The 5,833-nt window shown below is 42.8% G+C and overlaps 1 pseudogene; it reads left to right on the plus strand.

Moving 5' to 3' along the window:
* Nucleotides 1–1,260: 1,260 nt before the first annotated feature.
* Nucleotides 1,261–5,375, plus strand: LOC141492336 (DNA damage-binding protein 2 pseudogene; annotated as a pseudogene).
* The last annotated feature ends 458 nt before the right edge of the window (nucleotides 5,376–5,833 follow it).

Here is a 5,833-nt window from a genome sequence, read left to right on the forward strand (position 1 = left end):
AAAACCCAGAAAGAGAAGCTATGAGAAGAACACCTACTAAGAAGGTCTGTCTCGGGGGACCGTGGGTGAACTGGGAGATGAGAGCAGAGGATAAGTGCTAGGGACTGCAGCTGGGAGAGGCCAGAGGGTCAGCCTCAGCTGTGGAGACTTCCATGCATGGTGGTGTGAGATCCAGCTTTGGCTGCAGAGTCTTTGGTCAGGGGGAGGAAAGCTATGCAACTCAAAATAAGCAAGAGATGCTCAAATTTAATAATATCTCTGCTCCATGTACATGTGGACTCTTTGTGCCCAACCTGTGGTAGAGCCTTCTGAACTTGTATTGGTCTGATCAACCACAGTTGTGCACGCTTTGCCTTATCTCCAACAGTGATATCATTTTATCTTCTTTGAGAATGAAGGACAAAGGGGCAACTATGTAGTGAATAGAGCACTGACCCTGGAGTCAGGAGAACTTGATTTCAAATCTGGCCTCAGACAATGAATAATTACCTAGCTGTGTGAACTTGGGAAAGTCACTTAACCCCATTACCTTAGATAAATTAAAAAAATTAAAAAAAGAATGAAGGACAAGCAAACATTTTAAAATTAAGAATTTCAATGTGCAAAGTACTCAGTTTTCTTTCCACAGACACAGAAGAATACTAAAAGAAGGTTATAGATTATGCTTTTCTTGATTTTCTTCAGCTACTGGTACATCTTCTCTACAAACTACCTTGAATTCATTTTTGCATATATTTTACTCATATCAGTGTGTGTTTGTGTGTGTGTGTGTGTGTGTGTGTGTGAGAGAGAGAGAGAGAGAGAGAGAGAGAGAGACAGAGAGAGAGACAGAGAGACAGAGAGACAGAGAGACAGAGAGACAAAGACAGAGAGAGTATATAGCATTATTGATCTCTATTAAAAATTAAGCTGGGCTTCCGGCCAAGATGGCAAAGAAAAGACAGACACTGTGACAGTGCTCTTTCTTTCCCCTCAGAAATAACATGAGAGAAATCTCTTAATAGAAATTCAATAGGGGAAGCTAGGTGGTGCAGTGGATAGAGCACCTGCCCTGGAGTCAGGAGTACATGAGTTCAAATCCAGCCTCAAACACTTAATAATTACCTAGCTGTGTGACCTTGGGCAAGTCACTTAACCCCATTGCCTTAAAAAAAACCTAAAGAAAAAAAGAAATTTGATCAACAAAAGCCAGAAAGAGAAGCTATGAGAAGAACACCTACCAAGAAGGTCTGTCACAGGGGACTGTGGGTGAATCAGGAGATGAGAACAGAGGATCAGCACTGGGGACTGCAGCTGGGGGAGGCCAGAGGGTCAGCCTCAGCCATGGAGACTGTGGTGAGTGAGTGGTGGGTGCAAGATACAACTTTAGCTTCGGAGTCTTTGGCCAGAGTAAGAAGAGCTATTGGAGGGTGGGTTCCTGTACAGAGACTCAGAGCACACCTGGAGAACAACCAGCTTGCCAGGGACCTGAGATCCATACTTTCAGCAGAGCCCTTTGCCCAGAACAGACAATAAACAACCTTACTCCCACCCCTTCAGGGTGGCAGAGCTCACTCAACAGAAAGAGAATAACTCCTTCCCCCCCAGGTCCCGGACCAGTTTTCAAGGTCCACTAAGACCCTGTTGCTGAGGCCCTCACTCCAGAGAAAGAAACCAGCACCCCCTACTTGTTAGCTCTTGGAATTACTAAGCTAAGTGAAAAAAGCCTCTAGGATCCTCAAAAGCAAACCTCTGAGAGCCAGCTCCCCCCCCCCAAAACAAGATGAAAAAAAGGCCAGAGAAAAGAGGGGGGGGGCATGGAGAAATACTTAGAAGTGACAGATTCTAACCCAGAGAGATCTAGCACTGTTGAGAATATTAACTGGTCTCTAGCCCAGAAAGACTACCTTGAAGAAATCAGAAAGGAGTTTAAAAGTCAATTGGAAACATTTGGGAAAAGAAACTCAAGAGAAAATTAACACTTTGCAAGAGAAATTTAACATCTTGCAACAAGAAAACAAATCCTTGAAAAATACAATTGGACAAATACAAAATGAGAATAACTCTCAGATCTTGGGCAAATGAAAAAAGAAAATTATTCTCTCAAATCCTCAGTTGGGCAAATGCAAAAGAAAATGATTCTCTTAAAATTACATTTGGGCAAATTGAATAGTCCTTTAGAAATAGAATGGACCAAGTAGAAAAGGAGTTGCAATAGATAAATGAAGAAAAATCTCCTCTAAAAAAAAAAAAGAATGGAATTGGCAGAAACAAATAACTTCATGAGACAATAAGATTGTGTTAAACAAAACCAAAAGATTGAAAAAATAGAAAAAAAAATGAAAATATCTCATCAGCAAAACCACTGAACTTGAGAGGCAATTGAGAAGGGAGAATCTGAAAATTATTGGCCTTCCTGAGAGCTTTGAAGAGAAAAAAAGCCTGGACTTAACATTACAGGATTTAGTGATGGAAAATCATGGAACAAGACGGCAAAATGGTTATTGAAAGAATACATTGATCCCCTCTGGTAAAAGATCCTAAAATGAAAACACCAAGGAATGTTGTGACCAAATTCCAGGAATATCAGATAAAAGAAAAAAATCCTGCAAGCCTCCAGAAAGAAAAAATACCAAGGAGCCGCAGTATGGATTATGCAGGAAATGGCTGCAACAACATTAAGGGATAAAAGGGCCTGTAATGAAATATTCTGAAGAGCAAGAGAGCTTGGAATGCAGCCAAGAATTCATTACCAGCAAAGCTGAGCCTTTTCTTTTAGGGAAAAAGATGGACATTTAATGAAATAGGAAACTTCCAAGATTTCATGAATGATGAAATATACAGAGCTGCATGGAAAATTTGGACATCAAGCAGGAGGCTGAAGAGACACATGGAAAGGTTAAAAAAAAAACCCAAACTGCTATACAATAAGATGAAACTGGCTATATACCCACTTGGTAGAAAGAGTCTCATAACTCTTGAGAATTGTAAGTCTATTAGAGAATATTCATAGCCAGAAGTGATGGACACTCATAACATTTCTATGACTCAGATAGAATGATTTAAAAACAATACCTCCTTAAAAAAAGGGTGCATTAAGTTGAAAGGAGGTGGGAGGGAGACTGGATGGGGTAAATATCTTTACATCAAGAAGACAAAAGACCTACTGTAATTGAGGGGAAGAAGGGAGGAGGTGAGAACACCTGAATCTTCATCTCTTCAGACTTGGCTTAAAGTTGATTTAGACACACTTAATCAAATCAAGAAACTTATCTTACCTTTCAAGCATTAAAAAGGGAAAAGGGGAGGAGGGGACAGGGAGGGGGAGAAAAGGAGGAACTAAAAGAAGAAAGAGAAGAATGGGAAAAGGGCAAAGGGGGAAAAGGGGGAGGGGTTTGATTTAAGAAGGCAAACACACTGCAGGTGGTTGGAAAGATTTGCATGCACTGATGCTGAATGAGATGAGCAGAACCAGAAAAATATTGTACACCCTAACAGCAACATGGGGGGGGGGGTGATGATTAACCCTGATGGACTTGCTCATTCCTTCAATGCAACAACCAGGGACTATTTGGGGCTATCTGCAATGGAACATACCATTTGTATCCAGAGAAAGAATTATGGATTTTGAACAAAGACCAAAGGCTATTAACATCAAATTAGGGGAAAAAAAGTGTTATATTATTATGTAATTTTACTATCTCATACGTTATTTTTCTTCCTTAAGGATATGATTTCTCTGTCATCACATTCAACTGAGATCAATGCATAACATGGAACTAAGGTAAGCACTATCAGAATGCCTTCTGTGGGGGGTGGAGGGAGGGAAGCAAGAATGGGGGGAAATTGTAAAAATCAAAATAAATAAAATCTTTTTTTTTTAGGTTTTTGCAAGGCAAATAGGGCTAAGTGGCTTGCCCAAAGCCACACAGCTAGGTAATTTATTAAGTGTCTGAGAATGCATTTGAACCCAGGTACTCCTCACTCCAGGGCTGGTGCTTTATCCACTATGCCACCTCGCTGACCCTAAATCTTTCTTTAAAAAAATTTAAGCCATGTGGCCATGAGAGATGAGTCCCTGTGATGAGTAGGACCCTCTTCACCTGCAGCTTTCTTTCTAGACAAGAGGACCCTCTTCACCTGCAGCTTTCTTTCTAGACAAGAGGCTCAATTGGAGAGGATGCTGGAATTATCCTAGGGTGACTAGCTAGAAGGAAGATTCTCATGGCATCATTTGGGCTCTCCACCAACATAAGCTAGGCAGAGCTCCTCGGGCATCCTTCCAGCAGTGTCTTCAAAGGGTCTTTTTGCACTCTTTGGACTCTTACCAACTTTTCTGCACAGCCAGTCCCTTTGACCGGAGAACAATGTGCCTGGACTGGCACCCCACTCACCCCAGTACTCTTGCTGTGGGCTCCAAAGGGGGAGACATCATCCTCTGGGAACATGAAGTACTTGACAAAACCTACTTCATTAAAGGGATTGAGCTGGAGGGAACATCACAGAGATGAAGTTTAACCCTCTCAACACCAACCAGCTGTTCGTTTCCTCAGTGGTGGGCACCACCAGCCTGAAGGACTTCTTGGGCAACACAATTTGAATCTTCACCAGTACAAACACCTGGGGCTACTGGTATACCAGTGTAGATGTGTCTGCTAAAAGCTGTGTGGTGGTCACAGGAGATAGTGTGGGCAATGTGATCTTGGTAAACATGGATGGCAAAGAGATCTGGAATCTCAGGCTTCACAAGAAGGTCACCCATGTAGCTCTGAATCCTCTGTGACTGGTTGCTGGCCACAGCCTCAGTGGACCAAACTGTGAAAATCTGGGACCTGCGCCAGGTCAGAGGGAAATCTTCCTTTGTCCACTGGATGCCCCATGAGCGGGCCGTCAATGCAGCTTATTTCAGTCCAGATGGAGCCAGACTCCTGACCACAGACCAGCACAGTGAAATCTGGGTGTATTCCACCTCCCAATGGGCAAGTCCCCAGCACCTCATTCCCCACCCTCATCGACACTTCCAGTACCTCACATCCATCAAGGCAACTTGGCACCCTTGTTATGACTTCATCATGGTGGGTTGCTATCCAGACCCCAATTTTGCAGGTTTCAGCCCCCAAGAGCCACGGATGATTGATCTATTTGATGGGAACTCAGGGAAGCTGATGTGTCAACTTTATGACCAGGACTGTTCTGGCATCATCTTGCTAAAGAAGTTTAATCCCATGGGGGACACACTGGCTTCTGCAATGGGCTACAATATTCTTATCTGGAGTCCAGAGGAGTATGTGAGAAGGAAGCAGGAGGGGTTGATCAAAGCCATGAGTGAACAAGGGGTAGGGCAACGCTGGGCAGCCTCTCAGCACTCTCTTCCAGTCAGACCTGGTCAAAACTAGCCAACAGCAGCAAAGGAATGTGTACCTAGAAAGGGAAGGAACCAGGGGTCCTGTCGGCCAAGGCCCTTTTCCTGGAAGACAGGGATAGCAAGCAGTTGCTCCTGAGGCCTGGCCTGGGTCTGGCTCCCAGACTGGCCATTGAATTTGGGTTGTCTTCACTGTTAAAAGAGTCAATAAAATTGTCTTCACTTGGGAAAAAATATTAAGCTGCTTGAATTCAGGACAGATTCGCTATTTTTTTTTTGATCCCCAGTACCTAGCACAGTCCTGGCACATAATAAGTGCCTGTTGATTGACTAAAAAGCTGTTAAATTAGACATATGCATATGCCTAAACAAAGTGACATTTTAAGGACAAGATGTTACAGAAAATCCTCAAGCAGTTCCTGTATATGTGCTCAAAGAATGCAAAACTAACATGAGTTTCTAACTTTCTCCATTTTCTGCCAAGTATAATTA

This window comes from Macrotis lagotis, chromosome 6, assembly GCF_037893015.1.
Source record: "Macrotis lagotis isolate mMagLag1 chromosome 6, bilby.v1.9.chrom.fasta, whole genome shotgun sequence".
Classification (NCBI taxonomy): Eukaryota; Metazoa; Chordata; class Mammalia; order Peramelemorphia; family Peramelidae; genus Macrotis; species Macrotis lagotis.